The 27,607-nt window shown below is 38.1% G+C and overlaps 1 protein-coding gene across 2 annotated transcripts in view; it reads left to right on the top strand.

Annotated features, from left to right (window-relative positions):
- Positions 1-27,607, top strand: part of THSD7B (thrombospondin type 1 domain containing 7B) — a 1,048,668-nt gene that overhangs the window by 953,181 nt on the left and 67,880 nt on the right. The window lies entirely within an intron of this gene.

The raw sequence follows: 27,607 nt of genomic DNA, 5'->3' as shown, positions 1-27,607 counted from the left end.
AGGCACCCAGTACAGCTGGGAAATGCGTTTATTTAGGAATCACGAAGAGTGAAGTGAGCATCAGTATTTGAGGCCTTTATATCTCTAACATTTATTCTTTCCCACTCTGTGAAAATTTGTCCATGATGATAAAATAACTTCCTTCTGGTGGCAGGCTCCAGTCCTAATGTGGTTTTAGGTCTGGCTGACTTGAAGGCTTTTACTTTTTTGTTTACCTTACTGCTTTACTCTCTGTCATCGAGCGTTATCATCATGAACAAAACTCTTAACAAAACGTGTGTTAATGTCAAGTAAATTAACAAAATTGTGTTAATAATTGATTAAGGGGATACTCCATTTTAAAACACTAGTGGACTAGTTGAGCTTCCCAGTTACAAAGCTCTGTGCCATGTACTTTGACCGGTGTTCTCATCTGATCTTCAAAACTATGAAACAAGGAATGTTTGGGGTAATTAAAGAGTTTTAATTATAAAATACATACTAATTGCAAAAAAAAAAAAATAAAGTCTCCTACTATTATTGTGTTACTTTCCATTTCTCCTTTTATGTCTGTTCAGTTCAGTTCAGTTGCTCAGTTGTGTCCGACTCTTTGTGACCCCATGAATTGCAGTACGCCAGGACTCCCTGTCCATCACCAACTCCCAGAGTTCACTCAAACTCATGTCCATTGAGTCAGTGATGCCATCCAGCCATCTCATCCTCTGTTGTCCCCTTCTCCTGCCCCCAGCCCCTCCCAGCATCAGAGTCTTTTCCAATGAGTCAACTCTTCACATGAGGTGGCCAGAGTACAGGAGTTTCAGCCTTAGCATCATTCCTTACAAAGAACACCCAGGACTGATCTCCTTTAGAATGGACTGGTTGGATCTTGCAGTCCAAGGGACTCTCAAGAGTCTTCTCCAACACCACAGTTCAAAAACATCAATTCTTTGGCACTCAGCTTTCTTCACAGTCCAACTCTCACATCCATACATGACCACTGGAAAAACCATAGCCTTGACTAGACAGACCCTTGTTGGCAAAGTAATATCTCTGCTTTTGAATATGCTATCTAGTTTGGTTGTAACTTTCCTTCCAAGGAGTAAGCATCTTTTAATTTTATGGCTGCAAACACCATCTGTAGTGATTTTGGAGCCTCAAAAAATCAAGTCTGACACTGTTTCCCCATCTGTTTCCCATGAAGTGATGGGACCAGATGCCATGATCTTAGTTTCCTTAATGTTGAGATTTAAGCCAACTTTTTTACTCTCCTCTTTCACTTTCATCAAGAGGCTTTTTATTTCCTCTTCACTTTCTGCCATAAGGGTGGTGTCATCTGCATATCTGAGGTGATTGATATTTCTCCTGGCAATCTTGATTCCAACTTGTGCTTCTTCCAGCCTATTTGTCTTATGTATTGAGGTGTCCCTATGTTGGGTGCATAGATATTTATAATTGTTATGTCTTCCTCTTGGGTTGATCCCTTGATCATTATGTAGTGTCTTTCCTTATCTCTTGTAATCTTTATTTTAAGGTCTATTTGTCTTGAGATGAGGATTGCTACTCCAGCTTTCTTTTGTTTCCCATTTGCATGGGATATATTTTTCCATCCTCTTACCTTCAGTCTATATGTGTCTTTAGGTCTGAAGTAAGTTTCTTGTAGACGGCATATATATGGGTCTTGTTTTTATATCCGTTCAGCCAGTCTGTGTACTTTGGTTGCAGCATTTATCCATTTACATTTAAAGTAATTGTTGATATATATGTTCCTATTACCATTTTCTTAATTGTTTGGTTGATTTTGTAGATCTTTTTTCTTCTCTTATATTTCTTGACTATGTAAGTCTGCTTAACATTTGTTGTAAAGTTGGTTTGGTGGTACTGAATTTTCTTAACTTTTGCTTGTCTGAAAAGTTTTTATTTCTCCATCAATTCTGAATGAGATCCTTGCTAGATACCATAATCTTGGTTATAGATTTTTCCCTTTCAATACTTTAAATATATTCTGCCATTCCCTTCTGCCCTGCAGAAAGGGCAGATTTTTCTGCTGATCTTTCTGCTGAAAGATCAGCTGTTAAGCATACAGGGTTTCCCTTGTATGTTACTTGTTTCTTCTCCTTTGCTGCTTTTAATATTCTTTCTTTGTGGTTAGTTTTTGTTAGTTTGATTAGTATGTGTCTTGGCGTGTTTCTCCTTAGGTTTATCCTGTATGGGACTCTTTGTGCCTCTTGGACTTGACTGACTATTTCCTTTTCCATGTTGGGAAATTTTCAACCATAATCTCTTCAAAAAATTTCTCATACCCTTTCTTTTTCTCTTCTTCTTCTGAGACCCCTATAATTTGAATATTGGTACATTTGATATTGTCCCGGAGGTCTCTGAGATTATCCTCAGTTCTTTTCATTCTTATTTACTTTATTCTGCTCTTCAGAAGTTATTTCCACCATTTTATCTTCCAGCTCACTGATTCATTCTTCTGCTTCAGATATTCTACTATTGATTCCTTGTAGAGTATTTTTAATTTCAGTAATTGTGTTGTTTGTATTCTTTAATTCTTCTAGGTCTTTGTTAATTGATTCTTGCATTTTCTCCATTTTGTTTTCAAGGTGTTTGATCATCTTTGCTATCATTATTCTGAATGCTTTTTCAGGTAGTTTGCCTGTTTTCTCTTCATTTATTTGGACTCTGTGTTTCTAGTTTGTTCCTTCATTTGTGTAGTATTTCTCTGCCTTTTTTTTTTTTTTTTTTTTTGACTAATTGTGTTTGAGGTCTCCTTTTCCCAGGCTTCAGGGTTGAATTCTTTCTTCCTTTTGGTTTCTGCCCTCCTAAGGTTGGTCCAGTGGTTTGTGTAAGTTCCATATAGGGTGAGATTTGTGCTGAGTTTTTGTTTATTTGTTTGTTTTTCCTCTGATAGGCAAGGCTGAGTGAGGTGGTAATCCTGTCTGCTGATTATTGGGTTTGTGTTTTGGCTTCCCTGGTGGCTCAGGGGTTAAAGCATCTGCCTGCAATGCGGGAGACCTGGGTTTGATCCCTGGATTGGGAAGATCCCCTGGAGAAGGAAATGGCAACCCACTCCAGTATTCTTGCCTCGACAGAGGAGCCTGGTGGGCTACAGTCCACAGGGTGGCAAAAAGTCAGACACGACTGAACAACTTCACTTTCACTTTCACTTTCGCTGTGTAGGTGAGGTGTCCTGCACAGGGTGCTACCAGTGGTTGGTTGATGCTGGTCTTGTATTCAAATGGTTCCCTTTGTGTGAGTTCTCACTATCTGATACACCCTAGGGTTAGTTTTCTGGTTGTCTAGGGTCTTGGAGTCAGTGTTCCCACTCTAAAGGCTCAGGGCGTGATCTCTCTTGAAACATCAGCCTAGGTCCAATCTACCAAGAGGAATTTCACCCGAAATGAAAGGGCCTTTACTTGAGTTCCAAAAGCCAGGGCACAAGAACACAACAGAGATCTCTGACTCAGTGGAAACTCAGTATTGCCTGCCACATGGACAGGCCTCCTTGGATTGCAACAGATGACTAGAGGGGCTGTCCTTGGCAGTGGTCAGGAGAACTCTCTTTCATTCTTAAATTTTAGATATTCCATTAGGTTTGTAGTCACATCTCATGATTTTAATTTGCATTTCTCTGAAGACTAATAATAATTAATGACTTCTCATAAGCTTATGGCCGTTTAGATATCTTATTTGCAAAATTACTGTTCAAATCATTTAACTATTTGCTTTTTAAATCCATTGACTTATTTTGTGGGTATTGGAGGTGGTTTTATTCCTCCCATATTTATTGAGAAATAATTAGCAAATATCATTAAGTTTAAAGGTATATAATGTAATAAATTCCTATGCATATATATTGTGAAATGAGTTCCACAATAAGGTTAGGTAACATATCCTTCAACTCATATAAATACTAGCTTTGTAGTGAGAACATGTAACATCTACTATTTTAGCAAATTTCAAGTGCATAATACATTATTATTAACTATAGTTATAATGCTATATATTAAATCCCCAGAACTTATTTATTTGTAAATGAAAATTTGTACCTTTGACCAATATTTCTCTGCTTTTCCTACTTCCTAGCCCATAGCAATCATTATTCAACTCTGTTTTTATAAACTTGACATTTTTGATTCCACATATAAATGACATCATACACTGTTTTTCTTTTTCTGTATATGACTTATTTCACAACGTAATGCCCTCAAGTTTCATCCATGTTGTTGCTTATGGCAGAATTTTCCTTTTTAAGGCTGAATAATACTCAGTTCAGTTCAGTTCAGTTCAGTCGCTCAGTCGTGTCTGACTCTTTGCAACGCCATGAATTGCAGCACGCCAGGCCTCCCTGTCCATCACCATCTCCCGGAGTTCACTCAAACTCACGTCCATCGAGTCAGTGATGCCATCCAGCCATCTCATCCTCAGTCGTCCCCTTTTCCTCCTGCCCCCAATCCCTCCCAGCATCAGAGTCTTTTTCAATGAGTCAACTCTTCACATGAGGTGTCCAAAGTACTGGAACTTCAGCTTTAGCATCATTCCTTCCAAAGAAATCCCAGGGTTGATCTCCTTCAGAATGGACTGGTTGGATCTCCTTGCAGTCCAAGGGACTCTCAAGAGTCTTCTCCAACACCACACTTCAAAAGCATCAATTCTTCAGCGCTCAGCTTTCTTCACAGTCCAACTCTCACATCCATACATGACCACTGGAAAAACCATAGCCTTGACTAGATGGACCTTAGTCAGCAAAGTAATGTCTCTGCTTTTGAATATACTATCTAGGTTGGTCATAACTTTTCTTCCAAGGAGTAAGCGTCTTTTAATTTCATGGCTGCAGTCACCATCTACAGTGATTTTGGAGCCCAAAAAAATAAAGTCTGACACTGTTTCTACTGTTTCCCCATCTATTTCCCATGAAGTGATGGGACCGGATGCCATGATCTTCATTTTCTGAATGTTGAGCTTTAAGCCAACTTCTTCGCTCTCCTCTTTCACTTTCATCAAGAGGTTTTTTAGCTCCTCTTCACTTTCTGCCATAAGGGTGGTGTCATCTGCATATCTGAGGTTATTGATATTTCTCCCGGCAATCTTGATTCCAGCTTGTGTTTCTTCCAGTCCAGCATTTCTCATGATGTACTCTGCATATAAGTTAAATAAGCAGGGTGACAATATACAGCCCTGATGTACTCCTTTTCCTATTTGGAACCAGTCTGTTGTTCCATGTCCAGTTCTAACTGTTGCTTCCTGACCTGCATACAGGTTTCTCAAGAGGCAGGTTAGGTGGTCTGGTATTCCCATCTCTTTCAGGATTTTCCACAGTTTATTGTGATACACACATTCAAAGGCTTTGGCATAGTCAATAAAGCAGAAATAGATGTTTTTTTCTGGAACTCTCTTGCTTTTTCCATGATCCATTATATATGTGTGTGTGTGTGTGTGTATATATATATACACACATATATATATATATATATATATATATATACACACACATATATATATATAATGTGGGCTTCCCAGGTAGTGCTTGCAGAAGGCGATGGCATCCCACTCCAGCACTCTTGCGTAGATAATCTCTTGAATGGAGCAGCCTGGTGGGCTGCAGTCTGTGGAGTCACGAAGAGTGGATACAACTGAGCGACTTCACTTTCATTTTTCACTTTCATGCATTGGAGAAGGAAATGGCAACCCACTCCAGTGTTCTTGCCTGGAGAATCCCAGGGACGGGGGAGCCTGGTGGGCTGCCGTCTATGGGGTCGCACAGAGTCAGACACGACTGAAGCAACTTAGCAGCAGCAGCAGGTAGTGCTAGTGGTAAAGAACCCAACATGCCTACCAATGCAGGAAACCTAAGAGACATGGTTCATTCCCTGGGTTGGGAAGATCCCGTGGAGAAGAGCATGACAAACCATTCCAATATTCTTGCCTGGAGAATCCCATGGACAGAGGGGTCTGTCGGACTACAGTCCATGGGGTTGCAAAGAGCTGGACACAACTGAAGCAACTTCACAGGCACACACATATATACCACCTTTTCTTTATCCATCTGTCAACTGACACTGGCTATTTCTATATATCAGCTGTTATGAATAATGCTACAATGAAAATTGAGATACAGATAAGCTCTTCAAGATAGTGATTTCAATTCCTTTGGCTGTATACCTAGATATGAGATTGCTGAATATTATAGTAGTACTATTTTAAATTGTTTGAGGTACCTCTCTACTATTTTCCATAATAGCTGTAGCAATTTACGTTTTCAGTGACAGAGCACAGTGCCCAATGGTTTTCTCCACATCCTTGCTAACACTTGTTATTGCTTGTATTTCTGATGGTAACCATTCTAGTAGCTAATAAATGATATTTCATTGTGATTTGATTTGCATTTCCCTAATGCAACATCTCTACAGATGTTATGCATCTTTTCCTATATCTGTTGTCCATTTGTATGTCATTTTTAGAAAAGATATCTAGTTGGGTCCTTTACCCTTTTTAATTGGATTATTTGATTTTTTGCTATTGAGTTGTATGAACTATCTTTAAACTTATATATGATTTGCAAATATTTTAGTCAGTCCTATGTGTTGGCTTCTTGTTTTGTTGATTGTTTCTTTCGTTGTACTGTTTTCTTATCAGGGTAAAGCTGGCCTTTTAAATTGATTTTGGAAGTGTTTCCTACTCTTCTATTTTTTGAAAGAGTTTGAGAAGGATTGGAATTCGTCTTTAAATATTTGGTAGGATTTTCTGGGTATGCATTCTGGTCCTAGGGTTTTCTGTGTTGGGAAGTTTCTGATTCTTGATTCCGTCTCTTTATTAATGTTTGGTCTATTCAGATTTTCTATTTCTTCATGATTCAGTCATGGTAGATTGTATGTTTCTAGGAATTTATCTGTTTCTTCTAGGTTCTCTAATTTATTGACATGTAATTGTTAATAGTTGGGCTTTATGATCCTTTTGTATTTCTATGGTATCAGTTATAAATCTTCTTTTTCATTTTAAAATTTATTTGAGTCCTCTGTCTTTTTTCCTTGATGATCCTCTCTAAAGGTTTGTAAGTTTTTAAGTCCTCTTGAATAACCAAGTCTTATTTGTCCTGATATTGTCTATTGTTTTTATTCTGTACTTATTTCTGCTCACATCTTTATTATTTCCTTCCTTTTTGCTAACTTTAGGCTTAGTCTATTCTTTTTGTAGTTCTTCGAGTGTAATGTTAGGTTATTTTTTTTTAGGTTTTCTTTCTTTCTTTCTTTCTTTTTTTTTTAGTGTGACCTTTTATAGTTATAAACTTCCCTCTTAGAACTGCTTTTGTTGAATCCCATACATTTTCTTTTAAAAAAACATTTTGGTAGGCTATGTTTCCATTTTATTTGTCTCAAAATATTTTTGGATTTTCCTTTTGATTTCTTCTTTAACCCATTGATCATTCAGGAGGGGGTTGTTTCATTATAACATACCTGTGAATTTTCCACCTTTTCTCATGGTACTGATTTTTAGTTTCATACTATAGTGTAGGGAAAAAAAATAGTTGATATAATTTAAATTTTCCTGAATTTGTTTGGACTTGTTTTATGGCTTAACATGATCTCTTCTGAAATAATATTCTGTTGAAAATTGAGAATAATGTATATGCTACTGCAGCTAAGTGATATGTTTATATATGTCAGTTTGGTCCATTTTGCCTATGATACTGTTTAAATCCACCATTTACATTTTGACTATCTATCTGAATGCCTGTTCATTTGATAGTAGAGTATTAAAAAGTGAAAGTTGCTCAGTTGTGTCCGACTCTTTGTGACCCCATGGACTATACAGTCCATGGGATTCTCCAGGCCAGAATACTGGAATAGGTAGCTTGCCCCTTCTCCAGGGTATCTTCCCAACCCAGGGAATCAAGCCCAGGTCTCCCAGATTGCAGGCAGATTCTTTACCAGCTGAGCCACAAGGGAAGCCCAAGTTCCTTACTCTTACTATATGCTATTTATTTTCCTTTTAGTTCTGTAGGTATTTGCTTTATATATGTAGGTATTTGCTTTATATATCTAGGTGCTCTGGTGTTGGGTGCATACTTATAATTGTTTCATTTTCTTGATGAATTGATCCATTTGTTATTCTATAATGACGATTGTTGTCTCCTGTGACTGTTTTTAACTTACGGCCACTTTGTCTGATATACATATAGTCACTTCTGCCCTCTTCTGGTTTCCATTTTCTTGGTTGGAATCTTTTTCTTCCTTTCATTTTCAATGAATGTGTGTTCTTAAAGCTAAAATGAATCTTGTAGGCAGCATATTGTTGAATTTTTAAAATCTCCATTCAATTATTCTGTGGTTTTTGATTCAGAAAATTTAATCTGCTTATGTTTGGTGAAAGTGAAAGTGTTAGTTGCTCAGTCATGTCCGACTCTTTGCGACCCCATGGATTGTAACCTGCCCTGTTCATCTGCCCATGGAATTCTCCAGGCAAGACTACTGGAGTGGGTTGCCATTCTCTTCTGCAGTGGATCTTTCCATCCCAGGAATTGAACCCAGATCTCCTGCCTTGAGGTGGATTCTTTACCACAGAGCCACCAGGGAAGCTGCAAATCTATTTCTAGGCCCTTCCCTGGTGGCTTAGTGGATAAGAATTTGCCAGCCAGTCCAGGCGGCATGGATTCAGTCTCTTGCCCAGGAAGATTCCACATGCTGTGGAGCAATTAAGGCTGGACTTATTTTTGAAGTATTAATAATTACTCATGTACCATCTTATTGCCATTTTGTTGATTGTGTTCTGACTGTTTGGTAGTTCATTTCCTCCTCTCCTGCTTAACTTCCTTTGTGATTTGGTAACTTTTTATGGTGGTATGCTTTGATTCTTTTATCTTAACCTTTGGTGTATCTACTACAGATTTTTCCTTTGTGGTTACTATAGGGTTGCATAAAATACTTTATAGTGATAATATCTTATTTTAAGCTGGTAACTTTATTAATAATATTTTAAAAACTCTATTTTTACCCCTCTCCCCCACTCATGTTTTAGATTTTTGCTCTTATAACTGACATACATTATTAATATTTTATATCCAATAATAAAGTATTATAGTTATAGGTATTTTAAATACCTTTTACTCTACATTTGAAACTAGAGTTGAAAGAGATTGTTTTTCACTGAAAGTAGGGGTCTGGCTAATTGCTCCTTGGAAGGCAATAAAAAAGCAAGGTTGTTAGAAGGCAAGTTTGCTTTATTTTGGATGCTGACAGCTGGGGAGATAAGGCAGACTCCTGGTCCAAAGCCTGACTTTTATAGATAGAAGGAGGAGGCTACATGCAGAAATAGCACCGTCAGCTGTGACAGTCACCTTGAAATTGGTCATGTGGTGGTCTGATCAGCATCATCATGATTGTTTTGGGTACTGTTAATTTTGAATTCCAGGGTCAGTTCATTCCCATTTCTTTGAGGCCCATTCTCAGAATGGTGGAAGTTTATGTTACGGCTATAGTGTGGTCACCATGCAGTTAACTTCTTCAACCTGGTGGAAGTTTCCATATCTATAAGACGGCTCACAGGATATGCCTCAATGGTATCTATAGCCCTTGAGAAGGAACTAAAGGTCCTTGCTTGATGACTAAACTATTATTTTGTCCTGTTTGACTGCTTTCCTTTGCTTCTGCATTTTCTCACTTCTTTGATTAAGCTTGTTGTTTGGCTTAAATTTTTCCACAGGCAAAAGGCAAGCAGAAGACATGGGTAGTGGGGACCATAATAGGGCCCTGCTCTATTTAAATGTATGCACCGTCAATACATACTAGAGAATCTGACCTTGACTGTATCTTTACTTGGGATTTTTATACATGTTAATGTTTTTATGTATGTTTTGTGTTGTGATTACAAAGTTCTCTCTTTGTATTCCACTTTTGACAATTTATTTATGTCTTGGTGTAACTCATTTTAATTTCAGCCTGTTGGGGATTTATGGCTTCATGAATCTGGATGTTAATTTTTCTTCCCACATTGGAAAAATTTTCTGCCATGATTTTTTAAATAGACATTCTATCCCTCTTCTTCTGGGATTCAAACATATATATTGTTTCTTTTGATGTCTCATATGTGCCAAAGGCTTTCTTCACTCTTTCATTCTTTTTGTTTGTTTGTTTGTTTTTTTTTTTTTTTTGCTTTAACTGGCTAAGTTCAAATGACTTATCTTTGAGTTCTCTGATTTCTTTTCTGCTTTGTTAAGTCTGCTGTTGAATCTCTCTATTGAATTTTTTGGTGCAGGCATTGTATGTGTCAGCTCTGGGGTTTCCTGTTTTGTTTGTCTAATTGTTTTCTTTTCTTTTCTTTTTTTTTGATGTGTGTGTGTGTGTGTGTGTGTGTGTGTGTTTTAATCTTTGTTGAACGTCTCATTTTGTTCATGCAATGTTTGATAAATTTGTTTCACTGTCTGTATGCTCACCGAAATTTTTAAGAGGATCATTCTGAACTGTTTGCAGACAGTACCTGGATCTTCATTTATTTAGAATTAGTTTTTGGATTTTATTATTTTTTTGGTATTGTCATGTTTTTCTGTTTACCTTATTCTTTGTGATCCTTCTGTCTCTGCATTGGTGTCTGTGCATCTCAGGAAGCAGCCTCTTCTTCCACCTTTTAAAGTTTCCTTTAAGCAAGGAAAGATCTCATCAGTCAGCTTAGTTTAGGGGTTTGGATGGGTTACCTGGTAATGTATACAAGCAGATGAGGCTTGCTGTTCTGATCTCTAGTTGGGCCAGGCCATTGCCCAGGCTCTGAGGTCAGGGGTGTGCTGGCCAGGCTCCACATTCAAGTGGGACCGTGGGATAGGCTCGTTGGTGAAGCCAGGCTGACGGTTTGGATCTGACATCAGATGGAGCCATTACCTAGGTTCAGTAGCCACTGAAGAGGGTCACGGGCTATGTTCCATGACAGCATGGTGCCACTTGTGAGACTCCATAATTGGACAGTGTTACTGGCCGTGTTCCCTGCCTGGGTGAGGGCACAACTGCTCAGCAGTTGGGCAGGACCATAGGACGAACTCTGTTGCTGGCTGCTGTGGTATACTGAGTTCCAAAATGTAGGCAAAATGCAAGCCTGCCCATGATAACTGTCAGGCTCCATGGTTAGGCAGGCCTGGAGATTATGCTTTGCATTTGGGTTAAGCTGCTGGCTTGCTCTTGCCTGAGCAAGGCTGTAGGATGACCTCCATGGTTGCCCAGGCCATCTGGCTGGACTAACTGATCAGGCATGACTGGAGGCTCTCCCTAACAGCTGTGGAGGGCTGCTGGCTTGGTCCTCTAATAAAACTGGCCCTCTGATGAACTCTGTAGTTAAATATGGTCTCTGGCAAAGCTTCCTGGTTAGGTGGGACTAGAGGCTTGGCTCAGTAGTTGAGCAGGGCTGCTGATTTGCTTCATTGTCCAGGTTGGGCTATAAAATGGTATCTGTGGCGAGGGTGGCCCATTTGCTGGGGACCCAAATCAGACCTGCTGATTGGGCTTCCTGGCCACAGAGAGCCACCAGCTCAGCTATGCAAATGGGCAAAGCATATTGGGTACCACAAGAAGAAGAAACATTATCTGCCAAGATCTGTGTGCTGGTTGCTGTGTATCCCCTCTACTTTCCTATCTGTAGCTGATCCACAGTGGACTGGCTTATGGTTCTCCCAGTGATCCTCATGAAGCAAGATCTAAGGGGGCCTTCTGAGAGCGTCCTGCAACAATGGAGAAGCTAGTTGTGCATCCTGGGCTCTCTTGCTACCACTGGAGGAACTGTAGGTCCAGGGCAACCCTGTGGAGGCAGCAGTGTGCCAGCCTGGGTGGGAGTGGAGAATTGCAGTCAAAGTGAAACCATGTGTTTCATTTTCTAATGTAGTTTTTCTGTTTCTCTAGTGCACAGGATTGCTTCAATCTCAACCTCAGGTTCTGGGATTTTTACAAAGGCATCTTGTCCACAGATAGTTGTTATTTTCACCATTTTGCAGACGTCATTTTATTTTTATTATTGATTTAAAGAAATTCCTTAAATATTCTGGCTATAAGTCCTTTGTTAGACAAACACATTATAAATTACACATTTTCTCCTAATAACCCCTAGTTCATTTTTTTTTACTTCATTACTATGGGTTTTTTGTTTTACTTTAGATTTTAGTTCAGTGTCATCCAATTTATTGTTTTGTATTATGCTGCTGCTGCTGCTAAGTTGCTTCAGTCGTGTCCGACTCTGTTCAACCCCATAGCTGGCAGCCCACCAGGCTCCTCTGTCCCTGGGATTCTCCAGGCAAGAATACTGGAGTGGGTTGCCATTTCCTTCTCCAATGCATGCATGTATGCATGCATGCTAAGTCGCTTCAGTCGTGACCACCTCTGTGCGACCCCATGGACAGCAGCCCACCAGGCTCCTCTGCCCACAGGATTCTCCAGGCAAGAATTCTGGAGTAGGCTGCCTTTTCCTTCTCTGATAATATATTATGGATCATATCTATTTTGCCTAACCCAGAGCTGTAAAAGCATTCTCCTTTATGTTTTTCTAAAAAGCTTATAGATTTCATTTTCATATTTAGATCTATGAAAGTAAAGTGAAAGTGAAGTCGCTCAGTCGTGTTTGACTGTTTGCGACCCCATGGACTGCAGCCTACCAGGCTTCTCCATCCATGGGATTTTCCAGGCAAGAGTACTGGAGTGGGGTGCCATCACCTTCTCTGTGAGGAGAGAGACTGTACCTTTTTTCCTGTTTCCCTGGTTCACAATAACAACATCATTCTGGTGGGGAAAGCAGACCAGTTTTAGCAGCCCTGGTGGGAAAGGTGGATCTTGCAATTACCTAGGTTGGGGGTGGGAGGACCCTCTCTGGAGGAAATGCTAAACGGGTATACATTTAGATCTATAGTCCATCTCAAAAGTGTGTGTGTGTATGTAACATGGTTTAGGGTGTATCAAGTTGGGTTCTTCCATAGTTGGATCCTACGCCAATAGTTCAGTATAAATGAATTATTAAGGAATATTCTACGAAGAAACCAATAATGTAATAGGGAAGCAGAATTGAAAAGAAAATGAAGCCACATAGGGTCCTATTTCAAAGGAAGTCCCTGATTCAGCCTGATTTTGAAAGCAGAACTAGAGCATAATCACATAAAAAAGTTGTTCCTTCTTGACGCAAAGTGACACAAAGTAACTAGACTCATGTATCTTGCTACTAGTCTTTCACCCCACCATAAGCTGACTTTTTGGGTCACAAAGAGTCGGACATGACTTAGGAACTAAACCACTGTTAAATCATATAGGTGCTTTTGATTCTCTTTACAGTTTCAGAAAGGTAGGAAAATGTCCAAGGGAAATTATCTGAGAGTCTCAGGTGTATAAGTCGTTAGCAGCAGAGCATGCAGAAGCAAAAAAAAAAAAAAAAAAAAGGAAACTCAGAGCTGTTACAAATATGCAAAGTAATTTGAATGCACTAACAATATATACTATAAAATGAATGATCCCTGCATCCATACAAATAGCTCATTTCTCCAGCATCATTTATTAAAGAGACCTCTTTTCTTCTTTTTGAATACCATGAAGTGAACAGTTATGTGTGTTTCTATTTTTGGACTGTTTATTCTATTTCATTTATGTTCATCTATATACCAATAGCACATTGTCTTAATTACTATAGATTTAAAGTAAGAATTAAAATCTTCCATTAAAAAAAAATTCCTTCAAGATTTTCATAGTTTTTCTGTATCTTTTGCATTTCCATATAAATTTTAGAATGCAATCAGCAATTTCTTCCACCAAAGCCACTGTGTTTTTATTAGTATTGCATGGAATTAATAAATCAGTTTGGAGAGGATTGCTATCTTAATGATAGTCTTCTAATCCATGAACCTGGTATATCTCTCCATTTTAAGATTTTCTTTCATTCTTTTCAGCACTGTTTTATAGTTTTCCATATAGAGGTCTTGTATATCTTAATTTGTTCCTTCTGTTTCTATATTTTCAGTGGTATTATAAATGAAATTTCTATTTTCATTTTTCCATTGTTGTTATTAATTTTCAAAAATTGTCCTTAAATGTCATTACTTATGCTAAAATCACTAGTGATAAGAGCACGCTTTTTCTGCAGAAAACACAGTCTTTCCAGTGTTCATAAGATAGACTTCCTTCCTCATAGTTCATCACCATAGTGTATATCATGGCCTCTAAAACCTAAATCCCTCTGTTTGATGCATTTCCTATGCTTCTTTATTCTAAAATGACAATATTTAATTAAAAGGAGATATGAAAATGTTACATCTGCTCCTGTTATTTGCCAGTTTGTTCATATCTTCTCATGAAAAGTAGTATGAAAATTGTGGTGAATTTCATAAATCTTGGCATACTTTATTATCTGATCTATAGCATATGGCCGAATAAAGGAGCTCAATAGCAGACACATCCTAACACACAACAGACACAGACTCTCAAAAGGCTGAGAATGATGTAATACATAAAAGTGTTTTCTGATTGCTAACATTCTGTTGTCTTATTTGTGTAAGTCCAAATCAATTTCAGTTTAGCTTAAATTTTTTTTTTCAAATATTGATTCAGAACAATTAAGTAAAGATTGACTTGGTTTGGAAGTACTCAACTTTCGCTTTGATCAGGATGAACTATCTTTGTATAGAAACTAATATCCTTTTTTGCTGATTGTCCTTTATGAAGAATCTGATTTTAAAAATACACACACACTTATACATTTCCATATATGATAATTAAGATATTAATAGATATATAGATCCATCATGAATGATATATTAGTCACACAAAACCTCTTAAAATAATATAGTTTATTACAAAGTCCTTTAGGGGAGAGTTATATTAGAGGTCTATGTAATATGTTAATTTTCAAGTGATTAAGTATTAAATATGGAATAATGGCACAAGTGGCAAAAAAAATAGAGATTATACAAAATAATCAAATATATTTCAGTCTTTAAATCTTATTGTAGTGTCACACAGGCTTCCCTGGTGGCTCAGGCAGTAAATAATCTGCCTGCAATGTAAGAGACCCAGATGCGATCCCTGGGTCGGAAAGATCCCCAGGATAAGGGATTGGCTACTCACTCCAGTATTCTTGCCTTGAGAATCCCATGGACAGAGGAGCCTGGCGGGCTACAGTTGATGAAATCACAAAGTCGGACACAGCTGAGAAATTAATCCTTTCACGTAGGGTCATAAGATCACTGTAAACCCAAGAAGTAGATAAAGACAATAGTCATTAAACACAAGCAAAAAACATGAATACATACTGTACGATATAGCATATTCCATGGATAGGGCAGAATGTGTCTTACCTGAAGTACAATGTAGCTAGTTTCAAACTTCAGGGATTCTTCTAAACTGGAGCAGAGAACAGAGATTTTGAATGGCAGATTAAGAAATTATTTTTAAATTGCCGGCATATAGAATTAGCATGTGTTTTGAAAACTACACATTTCCTAAAAACTTCCATTAAAAAATATTCCTTTAATTGCACTTCATTTAATGGTGTGTTCAAATATCATTTTCTGATTGCTCAGATGAGCAAGTAAACCTCCTGAAACCAAAATCCATAGTTAAACATACTCAGATCAGATATCAAACAGTTCCTAGCTATATCTCAACTCATATTTATCTTGGGCTTCACAGATAGCCCAGTTGGTAAAGAATCCACCTGCAGTGCAGGAGACTCCAGTTCGATCCCCGGGTCGGGAAGATCCGGTAGAGAAGGCATAGGCTACCTACCCCAGTATTCTTGGGTTTCCTTTGTGACTCAGCTGGTAAATAAGCCACCTGAATGTGGGAGACCTGGGTTCGATCCCTGGGTTGAGAAGATCCTCTGGAGAAGGGAAAGGCTACCCATTCCAATATTCTGACCTGGAGAATTCCATGGACTGTACATGGGTCGCAATGAGTCGGACATGCCTGAGCAAATTTCACCTCGCAAAATAAAATTAACTGACTTCAATCAAATTGATCCAAATACACACAAGTTGAGTTAATGTGCGAGCTGAGTTGTGTTCTGAGTTTCTAATATGTATAGTTTCTTTTACTTTTCTTCCTTCTCTCTCCTTTTTCTTCTCTCTCTCCTTGATCTCTCCCAATCCATCTCCATCCCCCTTTCCTCTGTTCCTCCTCGTGCTCCTCTCATCCTCCTCCTCTGACTTCTCCCCTCCCTCCTTCTTTCCCCTTCTCTTCTTTCCCTTCTTTTTCCTCTTCCTACTCTTCGTCTTCCTCTATTGTATTTTTTTAAATTTTGTTGGAGTATAATTGCCCAATGTTGTGTTTCAGGTGTACAGCAAAGTGATCCAATTATACACGTACATATATTCATTCTTTTTCAGATTTTTTTCTCATATAACTTATCACAGAATATTGATTAGAGTTCCCTGTGCTATACAGTAGGTTATCATTGGTTATCTATTTTATATGCAGTGTTGTGTGTAAACCTCAAGCTCCTCATTTGTTCCTCCATAACCATGTTCCCCCTTTGGTAACCATAAGTTTGTTTTTGATACCTGTAATCTTTGTAAATAAGTTTATTTGCATCTTTTAAAATTAGATGCCACTTATGCGTGATATGATATTTGTCTTCGTCTGACTCTTTACTTAGTATGATGAACTCTAGGTCCATCCATGTTGCTGCAAATGGCAGTATTTCATCCTTTTTAAGGCTGAATAATATTCCATAGTATATATATACACATCTTTTTTATCTATTTATCTGTCAGTGAATATTTAGATTGGTTGCATGTCTTGGCTATTGTCAATAGTGCTGTTATAAACATAGAGTTGCATGTTATCTTTTCAAATTATGGTTTTTTCCAGATATATGCACAGGAGTGGAATTGCTGGATCATATGATACTTCTGGTTTTGTCTTTGTTTTTTTTTTAGGTTATTTAGGGAACTTTATCCTTTCTTTCTCCTCATAGTTGGTAGTACTGTGTGATATTTTCTATGGTCCAGTAACAGTGGATTGATACTGTAAACAGTATCAACAGTAAATAGTATATTTACCACTCCATTACTGTATGCTTGACATTATTTATAAAGATTTGAAATGAGATAATGAAACCAAGATGAGTATGTATAAATTTCAGAGATGCTACATGTGTATTGCCATAGAAACAATAGAATATAAGAATGTAATATTTGTTCATCACTTTTGTAAATATTTAAGTTATTTTATCGTATTTCATACACAAAAAACATTTTGTAAATAGTATTTCTGGTAGTACAGTTTCCAAATTCATGGGTATGAGGTAATGTCTTGTGTGGTTTTAAAATTTTGTTAGAATGGATATTAGTAAATTGGAAGTAGCTAATGTTAGTGGTAATTTAAGAGTAACTCTTAGCACAACTTTGAAAAAGTTAGATATATGGAAGCTAGATAAAAGGGTAAATTTTATTATATAATATATATGCATTTTTCTCTCTGATCCTCCTACATGACACACATACACAAACATACAAAGTCACCAAAGAAACTATCAAATACGGAATAAAGCTAGTTCTTCAGAAAGTGTTGATGAGTGGTGAGGAAACTGCAGTAACATTATAATTGCATACCTTCATATATATGATCTCACAGCCATACTATGGGAACCTGGGACAGATATGATCACAATCATATTGTATATAAAAATACAAGGCTAACTAGTTATCCTAGAGTATAACAGCTAATTATGGTCTAGTCAGTTTTCAAATTTTTTTTTTAATTTTTGTTTTTTTTTAAAATATAAATGTATTTGTTTTAATTGGAGGTTAATTACTTTACAATATTGTATTGGTTTTGCCCTACATCAACATGAATCCGCCACAGGTATACACGTGTTCCCCATCCTGAACCCCTCCCTCCCTCCTCCCTCCCTGTACCTTCCCTCTGGGTCATCCCAGTACACCAGCCCCAAGCATCCAGTATCATGCATCGAACATGGACTGGCAATTCATTTCATATACGATATTATACATGTTTCAATGCCATTCTCCCAAATCATCCCACCCTCTCTCTCTCCCATAACTTATTCTGATTATTTCCTCTATTAAGGGGTTAGTGAAATCTGAGGCCTATTTTTAATAAAACACAAGATAGCACTTTCATTTTCATTAATAAAGAGTTCTCTGCCCTTTTTCTGCTCTTCCCCAACTCAGACTTTGACTTTTCAAAAGAAGTAGTACTGAGAATTACTTTGTTCATATAGTACACCCTTCAGTTCAGTTCAGTCGCTCAGTCATGTCCGACTCTTTGTGACCCCATGAACTGCAGCAAACCAGGCCTCCCTGTCCATCATCATCTCCCGGAGTTCACTCAGACTCACGTCCATCGAGTCGGTGATGCCATCCAGCCATCTCATCCTCTGTCGTCCCCTTCTCCTCCTGCCCCCAATCCCTCCCAGCATCAGTCTTTTCCAATGAGTCAACTCTTCGCATGAGGTGGCCAAAGTATTGGAGTTTCAGCTTTAGCATCATTCCTTCCAGAGAACACCCAGGGCTGATCTCGTTTAGAATGGACTGGTTGGATCTTCTTGTAGTCCAAGGGACTCTCAAGAGTCTTCTCCAACACCACAGTTCAAAAGCATCAATTCTTTGGCACTCAGCTTTCTTCACAGTCCAACTCTCACATCCATACATGACCACAGGAAAAACCATAGTCTTGACTAGACAGACCCTTACACTTACCTTATTCTCATTGTGTATGACCGTTAGTTTGAAAGAAATGGGCTGAAATTTTAGTTGAGCAACTTTTTGTAATAGAACACCATTGTAATTAATACAACAAATTTTACTGTTGTCATGGACAATTGAATGAGTCAGGGAAATATAATAGAGTGTTGGACACAATCTTTATCATAATGGCATTTAGAATAATGGAATTCTGCTTGTATTATCAAACACCTATAAAACTGAGCTATAATTCTCTGACTTTTTGAAACAATCTTATACTTTAGAACTCTCAGATGTCCGTCAGGCCTCAAGGCATGGTCCTTTAGGGTTTGAAAACAGATGTCTTTGTATTCAAAATGCATCGGCTGTTTGAGCTGTCAAAGTCATTTACTAATCCAAGAAGATTTAATGTGCAAATGTGGGAGAAAACAACTGTTGTTTTACAAAAGATGGTGCTTGTTTGTAGCTATCTCCTGGCTGCAATATAATTTATCTGGGAATCATAAAAAGAGTCTGCTTGTAGTTCACTTTCCCCTTTGCATAAATGACAAGGATTGTGTTGATCAGTGGCCAAGAGACAGAAAATACAAAGTTAAAGCAATTGCAAGCATCATAAAGACACAAATGGCAAAGAACTATATTATGATCCAAACACACAATATACTTCCATTTTGTAAAACTTAGCCATCTAAACTTGTAAAAGATCAATGTTCTTTTCACTGAGTTTTCTAATTTGAAATTTATACAGGATACGCAGTTTTGGCGGTCATAGGTTAATTACCTTAAAGCAGGGCTACAAGATTTATTGGTAAGACACTGACTATTCAGTTGTAATTATCTGTATGTAGCAATGTAGTCCTTGCATTTTATATCTATAAAAAGTTATTTAGGGAACTCTACTTCAAGGGATTCCTGAGAAATAAACAATAGGACCTATGGTGATTTAGCACAGGGCTTCCTTTTCCCCCATCTATCACTCCCTCAGTCTCTCTCTCATGCGTCTCCCTTGTCTCTTCCTCATTCCCACTTTCTTCTTTTCTCTCTTTCTTCTTCACCTAAGTCTCCAAGCCTTATACATGTGGTTATTTGACAAAGAACTCAGAAAAGCCCCAAAGAGTTTTGTCTTGGTGCAGGTAGAATGCAAATTGGTCCAAAGCCATAGTAGCCTGCCAGGTGGTACATTTTCCTGACAATTGCCAAATATGCTTAGAGATCTTCAGAATCTTGAAATACATCACTGCTACATCTGACACATCTAGGATATAGGATCAGGAATAAAAGATGATTTTCTTTCACACAGAAAATTTCAGCAAGGAAAGGAGGCTCTTTGTCATTCAGGACTCAGAAAACTTTGTCAGATTACAGATTCTGCCATGCATTCCAGAGCTGTTCATTAACCTACAGAATAACATGCTTACAGGATAGCTAGTGAACATTTCCATTGGCTATACAGTAAGTTAGGAGACAAGCATTTATTAGACAGTTAAAACTGTTCAAAACCCACTAGAGATGCATTCACTTTCTTTTAAGGGTTGCACATTTCCCTATAAATGGCTTGTTGTGAATAATGTAAATATGCCTCCCTGAGAATAAATTAAATACATTTCCTGCTATTGTTAATGTGTTAGAACAGTTGTGCCATAAATCACTCGAACAGCATTTATAGATTACTGTACTATATCTAGGCCAAGCTTGTAAATATCAGTATAACTCATAATTCAATGATTTGTAACCCTCCAAAGAAAACCTTAGAGATTTCTCTCTCTCTCTCTCTCTCTTTTTTTTTTTTTTAACCTTCTTCCTCATATCGACAAACATCTAGCACAAAGAAATTCATTTTGGATGCTTTTATAAAGCATTTTAATAGAAGCTAGATGATTTAATATATAACAAGAAAGAATCCACTAGAAGTATATGGAGTGGCTCACTGTTGATAGCTCGGTCATCACTCATGTATCCTGCCCTTTCCTTACCGAGCCATCCTTCTTAGAAGACTCAGGAATTCTCTGCAAGCTTGTAGTCACAGGGAGTAACCATTTTCCAATGCCTTTAGCTTCCTTTGTGCTCTGTCTTTTCCCCTCCTCCTTCTCCTCCTCCTTCTTTCTTCCCACATCCCTCCACATACATTATCAGATGGGACCAATGCAGACACTTTTTCTCTACCTTGAACTCCATCAATTCTGTTAGAATTTAGGGCTCACCAGAAGTAAAATGGGCACTGAGCTTTGGAAACAATACAGACCATTTATTTCAGTTATAACCTTGGAACCAACCTTCTAAATATCTCTGTGCTAGGCATTTTGTATGCATTATATCATTTAATACTCATAACATATCATTATTGGCTCCCTTTTATTAGGGAGGAAAGTGAAAGATACAGAAGTAAAATAACTGAATAATTATAATACCTGAGGTTGCAGAGTCCGAATTTGACATTGAGCCTACTTCAAAAGCCAGGATCTGTGTTCTTTCAGCTTGACTTATTTGTTCAAAACTATCACAGGCTGTTCTGCTCTTATGAAAATTCATCATGTCTATTCAGAAGACTGTTCTGAGATTTTGACTCCATTAACCATGCTTGAGTTTCCAAACTTGCAATGCCCCACCCTCTCTCACATTTATTTCTGTTGCTTTCCTTTGGCTCTGTCACATGGATAAGAGAACATACCTTGCTTCTCAAGGGAATTATGAATTAAACACTGCAAATTATCATTTTAAAGTGTTGTTTATTTCTGAGTCTGGGGAGTTCAGAGATTGCTTGCAGTGGGGCATTCTATTGGTGCCACGCATGTGCATTCACTCTCCCAAAAGACTGCAGATATCAGTCTTCCTGACATGCACTCGCTCAGATTCCAGGATCTGACTGCCATCTCTTTTGTGCTCCACAAATTTTCAGTTTGTTTCTGATGACACTTGATTGAGTGGCTCCAACCTTTGGGTAACTGGTGAAAAGTTGGAACTTGATAGTTATTGGTTTTCATTTAGATGATACTTGCTGAGCCACTGTCTCATGGCACAGATCAGCCAGAACTCCCCCTCACCTGAGCACCGACCAGTTGCAATATGGACAGTACTACTTTGTCGAATGCCTCTTGTTCTTCAAAATGCTCTCAAGCTTGTCTCATTTCACTGTCTTGACTTCACTATGAATTATGTGTTAGTTGCTCGGTTGGGTGGAACTCCTTGCGATCCCCTGGGCTGTAGCTCACAAGGCTCCTCTGTCCATGGAATTCTCCAAGCAAGAATACTGGAGTGGATTGCCCTTCCCTTCTCCATGGGATCTTCGTGACCCAGGGATTGAACCCAGGTCCCCCACATTGTAGGCAGATTTTTTACCATCTGAGCCACCAGGGGAGCCCACTGCGAATTATTCATAGGGTAAATCAATGAGTGAAGAAGCAAAGACCCAGAAACAAAAATGACATTTATTTATTTTTGGAAGCAATAACTTTAGGTTTGACTTCTGCCAATGTCTGCTGCTTAATCCCAATCCTATGTGATAACATAAGATCTCAAAATCTCTGTCTTTATAGGATAGTTTTGACATAGGAGCACCCAGATCACTGAACAGTGTACTTGCAAGATTTTAGTCATTTCGTCAATTTAAAATGGGCAAATAACTAGTTAGCCACTGTTAGAATAAAAAAATTAGTCATCTTGGTATTGAATGAATATTGGTGAAACATTATTCATAAAAAGGTATATAAAGATAGGAATTGATGAATAAATGATTTGTTTAATAAATGAATATGTTGATGTTAGGAAATTTTTTAAAAAATACAGTACTGGATGCAATTCTTGACATTTAGGAAGATAGCAAAGAGGGGATATCGAGATTCTGATTTCTGTTCTGCTTTCTGTGTTGTGTCACTTTGACAGCTTGCGAGCACTTTTTGAAGCTCAGTTTACTGGTCTGTAGAAGTGAGTATGATAATTGCTTTCTGGAATAACAAATGTGATTTTTATTGGGATTACAAATCATGAAAAATTAGTAATACTGAAAATTTTAAGAGAGGCAGAACCCCAATTCACTTGTAATAAATGCTTTTAATTGCTCATAGCTTTCTGAAAGTAAGTACAGTTTTCTTCAAAAAGTATGAAAAGAGTGACTATTCCAACTTTTAAAAATAATGAAATATACAATTTAATTTTTAAAATGACTCAGCTTTTCATTGATCTTTCTAAGATGTCTTCACTATCAATGATATTTCATTATTATGATGGCTTTTATTAGCTTTAGTACCAAACCACTATGTATTAATGATTTTGAATTCAGGTTTGTGATCTATATTCCATTTTACTTGTGATTTTTATTCCAGAAAAGGCTATGTTTTTACTTTGAATTGTAAACATATGTTTACAGTACGTGAAGGTTATCCTACAAGTCCTTCTTTGCATCATTTCAATCCCCCAGGTTGGTTATATGGGGAAAAAAATGCAGAAAAGTAATTTCCCCTGTGGTGCATCAGGGTTTCTCTGATGGCTCAGATGGTAAAGAATCTGCCTGCAATGTGGGAGACCTGGGTTTGATCCCTGGGTTGGGAAGATCCCCAGGAGGAGGGAATGGCAATCCACTCCAGTATTCTTGCTTCGAGAATGCCATAGACAGAGGATAGCCATGGGGTCTCAAAGAGTCAGACATGACTGAGCAACTAACACTTTCACTTTCTTTCACATGGTACACTACAGCATTGATTGCCAGGGAACATTTCCATAAAATGGCGTGTCTGATGGGTCTTAATGGACAGAGAGACCTCTTGATGATTTCTATGCACAATTCAGCTTTTATAAATGTATGTGTTCCTCTCCAAGTCTTAACTTTCTTTCATTTTGGTTATAATATACATATGCCTTGAAAAACCCTATGAATAATTTTAAGGAAGAAATGTGTTTAACTATTTAAAATTTATCATATCCTATTAGTATTCATTAGTTTTTCATATTTGTAGTTTTTCTTTTTAAGTTTTAAAATACCACATTCATTTTATGATAGAAATAGAGAAAATGATAGTACTTGTAGATAGAAATACTGATGTTTTTACCTTAAAATTAGTTTATAATTATAGATTTTGTGGAGGCCATAGTCCCCTCCCATAGATTTTTTTCCAGTTTCAGGAGATGCCCAGATAAAATGCAATTTGATTGCATATCTTATTTTTGAGTTCCTAATTTCCATGTAGAAAGGCAAGTGTGAGGTACATAGCAATGCTATATGAACAATTTTAGGGAATAAGTCAGAGATTTAAAAACAGCCCAAATTCACTGTGTTTTCCTTCCTTTGTCTTTCCCTTCCTAAGACTGGTACTTCAGGCAAGTTATTTAACCCAGTAAGTTAAATAGTTGGAGTAGTAATGCACATCTAAGAAGTTAGAGTAAGAACTGATAGGTGTAAATCATTTAGCACAGTGTCTAGAATATAAGTACAAAATGAATTGTAAATATTACATGAATATTAATATTAAGTGCCTTCTCTGTGCCGAATACTATGGTAGGCATTGGGATTATGGCAATGAAGATTCCTTGTCCTCATGGAATCTCCAGTCTAATGAAGAACACCGAAAATCCCTAATCAATTTCAAAAGAGTAGAAGGTGTTAATAGAGAAAAAAGTAAAAGGTGTCATGAGAGCATATGATGGCACATTTTCTAAACCCAGGAAGGATTGGGGTAGTTTTCCAAGGAGAGACTATTCATACAAAACCTCAGAGATGAGTAAGGGTGAGTTAGGCAAAGGAGAGTAGAGGAGTGAAGGGAAAAGATGGAGGGAGAGGAGGAAGAAAGATTCAGTGTGAGTGGAAAGCCTTGAGCAATGTGTGACTAGAAAGAACAAACCCAGATCAGAATCTCATATGGACGCCTTCTGTGTGTTAGCCCCATGTCCAGAACTTAATAACACCACTTCCTCTAGTAAACCAATTAACTTTGGTTACCCAAGTATAAGAGGAAAGGGGTCTAATACTCATTGGTAGGAGAGGAAAGGCACAAATGAAGAGTGCGATCCCAGACACATTCTAGATGCAATGATGAACCTCTGTTCTTTGGTTTATGGTGGGGACTGAAAATGGAATGGATCACAAACAATAAAACTAAAATTTCACAGAACTGACTCCCATTTAGTCTTCTGGGACCTGGCACTCCTATATGTTGATAGAGACCAAAACTTTTGTCCTGGTATTCTCATTCCAGACAGCAACCTGGGGCCTATTACAGGCCAGGAGCCCCAGTGCAGTTTACTGCTTATTCTGACTGGTCTTTTTATTTGAATGGTTGGGGTTTAAAAGTAAAGAAAGAGAGGTGACCTGACCATCACATGGAAAATTTTTGAGAAGGAGAAAAGGAAAGAAAGGAAAAGGAGAGTGATTGAGATGAGAAGTTTATCTGCCCTCAATTCAAATAGGAGTTGCCACCTCTGGGTGCCTTAGAGATGGTTATGAAGTGGACTTTATTTTTTGATTGATTGATTGATTTGGCCATGTCATGTGGCTTGTGTGGTCTTAGGTCCCTGACCAGGGACCAGACTTGGGCCCTCAGTAATGAGAGTGGAATCTTAACCACTGGACCACTAAGGAATTCCCTGAAGTGGGCTTTATGTATGTCATTCATTAGTGTCCCCTGAACATTGATGGGCCAGTGTCATTTATAATTCTCTCTTATTAAAAAAGAATTATTTAGAAATATTTTAAATTTAAGGGAAATTCACATCAGTTTTTAAGTTAGCCACCTATGCTTTATTAACTTTCTCTGTTCCCCTACACACACACATACACACATATGAAAAGATAGTGTTATATGTATGCATACATACACACACTATTATTATTTCTGAACCATCTGAGTATATGTTGAAGGCATCATACCCCTCTACCCCATAATATTGTTAATTTGGCATGCATTTCCTAAGTACACCATCTAACACAATCACAGAATAGTCAAGCAATTCAGGAATATAACATTGATGCAATAGTAATCTCTAGATAATATCTAGGTCATATTCCCATGTTCTCAATGGCCCAAATAATACCCTTGATAGTTTTTATATTCCTTTCATTACAGGCTCCAGACCACATTGCATTCAGTAGTAACAACACTTAAGTGTCTTTCATCTTTCTTTGTCTTTCAAGACTTTGAAAGTATTTTGACTTGTGTTTGGGCCATTCTCCTTTCTTCATTTCCAAGCCCCAACAATGATATAGACAGGTGACAGTGTCGGATTCTCCAATTGGATGTGCCATACATCACTCATACGTTCTAAGACCACTGATTGGATGATAAATAAGTACCTTCACAAGTTGTCAGTGTCATAAAATATCAAGCAAAAGACTAGGTGAGGTTATCTCTGACCATTACAAAATCTTTACCCAAATATCTTAGCTAAGCAAAAATCTGCTATTTTTGTGTCATTCTAACATCCTCTAGTAAAGTAATGCTCAAAATTCTCCAAGCCAGGCTTCAGCAATACGTGAACCTTGAACTTCCAGATGTTCAAGCTGGTTTTAGAAAAGGCAGAGGAACCAGAGATCAAATTGCCAACATCTTCTGGATCATGGAAAAAGCAAGAGAGTTCCAGAAAACATCTATTTCTGCTTTATTGACTATGCCAAAGCCTTTGACTGTGTGGATCACAAGAAACTGTGGAAAATTCTTCAAGAATTGGGAATACCAGACCACCTGACTTGCCTCTTGAGAAACCTATATGCAGGTCAGGAAGCAACAGTTAGAACTGGACATGGAACAACAGACTGGTTCCAAATAGGAAAAGGAGTACAAAAAGGCTGTATATTGTCACCCTGCTTATTTAACTTATATGCAGAGTACATCAAGAGAAACGCCGGGCTGGAAGAAGCACAAGCTGGAATCAAGATTGCCAGGAGAAATATCAATCACCTCAGATATGCAGATGACACCACCCTTATGGCAGAAAGTGAAGAGGAACTAAAAGCCTCTTGATGAAAGTGAAAGAGGAGAGTGAAAAAGCTGGCTTAAAGCTCAGCATTCAGAAAATGAAGATCATGGCATCTGGTCCCATCACTTCATGGGAAACAGTTGGGGAAACAGTGGAAACAATGTCAGACTTTATTTTTTTGGGCTTTAAAATCACTGCAGATAGTGACTGCAGCCATGAAATTAAAAGACACTTATTCCTTGGAAAGAAAGTTACAACCAACCTAGATAGTATATTCAAAAGCAGAGACATTACTTTACCAACAAAGGTCCGTCTAGTCAAGTCTATGGTTTTTCCAGTGGTCATGTATGGATGTGAGAGTTGGACTGTGAAGAAAGCTGAGCACTGAAGAATTGATGTTTTTGAACTGTGGTGTTGGAGAAGACTCTTGAGAGTCCCTTGGACTGCAAGGAGATCCAACCAGTCCATTCTAAAGGAGATCAGTCCTGGGTGTTCTTTGGAAGGAATGATGCTAAAGCTGAAACTCTAGTACTTTGTCCACCTCATGCGAAGAGTTGACTCATTGGAGAAGAGTCTGATGCTGGGAGGGATTGGGGGCAGGAGGAGAAGGGGACGACAGAAGATGAAATGGCTGGATGGCATCCCTGACTCAATGGACATGAGCTTGAGTGAACTCCGGGAGTTGGTGATGAACAGGGAGGCCTGTCGTGCTGCGATTCATGGGGTTGCAAAGAGTCGGACATGACTGAGTGACTGAACTGAACTGAACTGAACTGAACACGCTCTTAGCAATAGGCCCGCAAAGCCTTACTAGAGACTTATACATCCAATGATATCACAGGTTCTACCCTGCTCTTGACAGTCCCATTATACTGAGAAACGTGTCTGTCACTCTTTCCAGTTTACTCCCTAAATCTGACGAGGGGGCCCCCAGACTAGGAACATCTTTCATGAACCATGGACTCCTCCAAGGCAGGCAGGAAGCCTTAGTCATAGACTTTTCCCTCACTTGACTCTCCCATTCTTCAGTCTGTGATTTACCTTGCTTTTTGGGAGGCTTCTCAGCTATAATAA

Source organism: Ovis aries, chromosome 2 (genome assembly GCF_016772045.2).
Source record: "Ovis aries strain OAR_USU_Benz2616 breed Rambouillet chromosome 2, ARS-UI_Ramb_v3.0, whole genome shotgun sequence".
Taxonomy (NCBI): Eukaryota; Metazoa; Chordata; class Mammalia; order Artiodactyla; family Bovidae; genus Ovis; species Ovis aries.
This window is presented reverse-complemented; position numbering and strand designations above follow the sequence as displayed.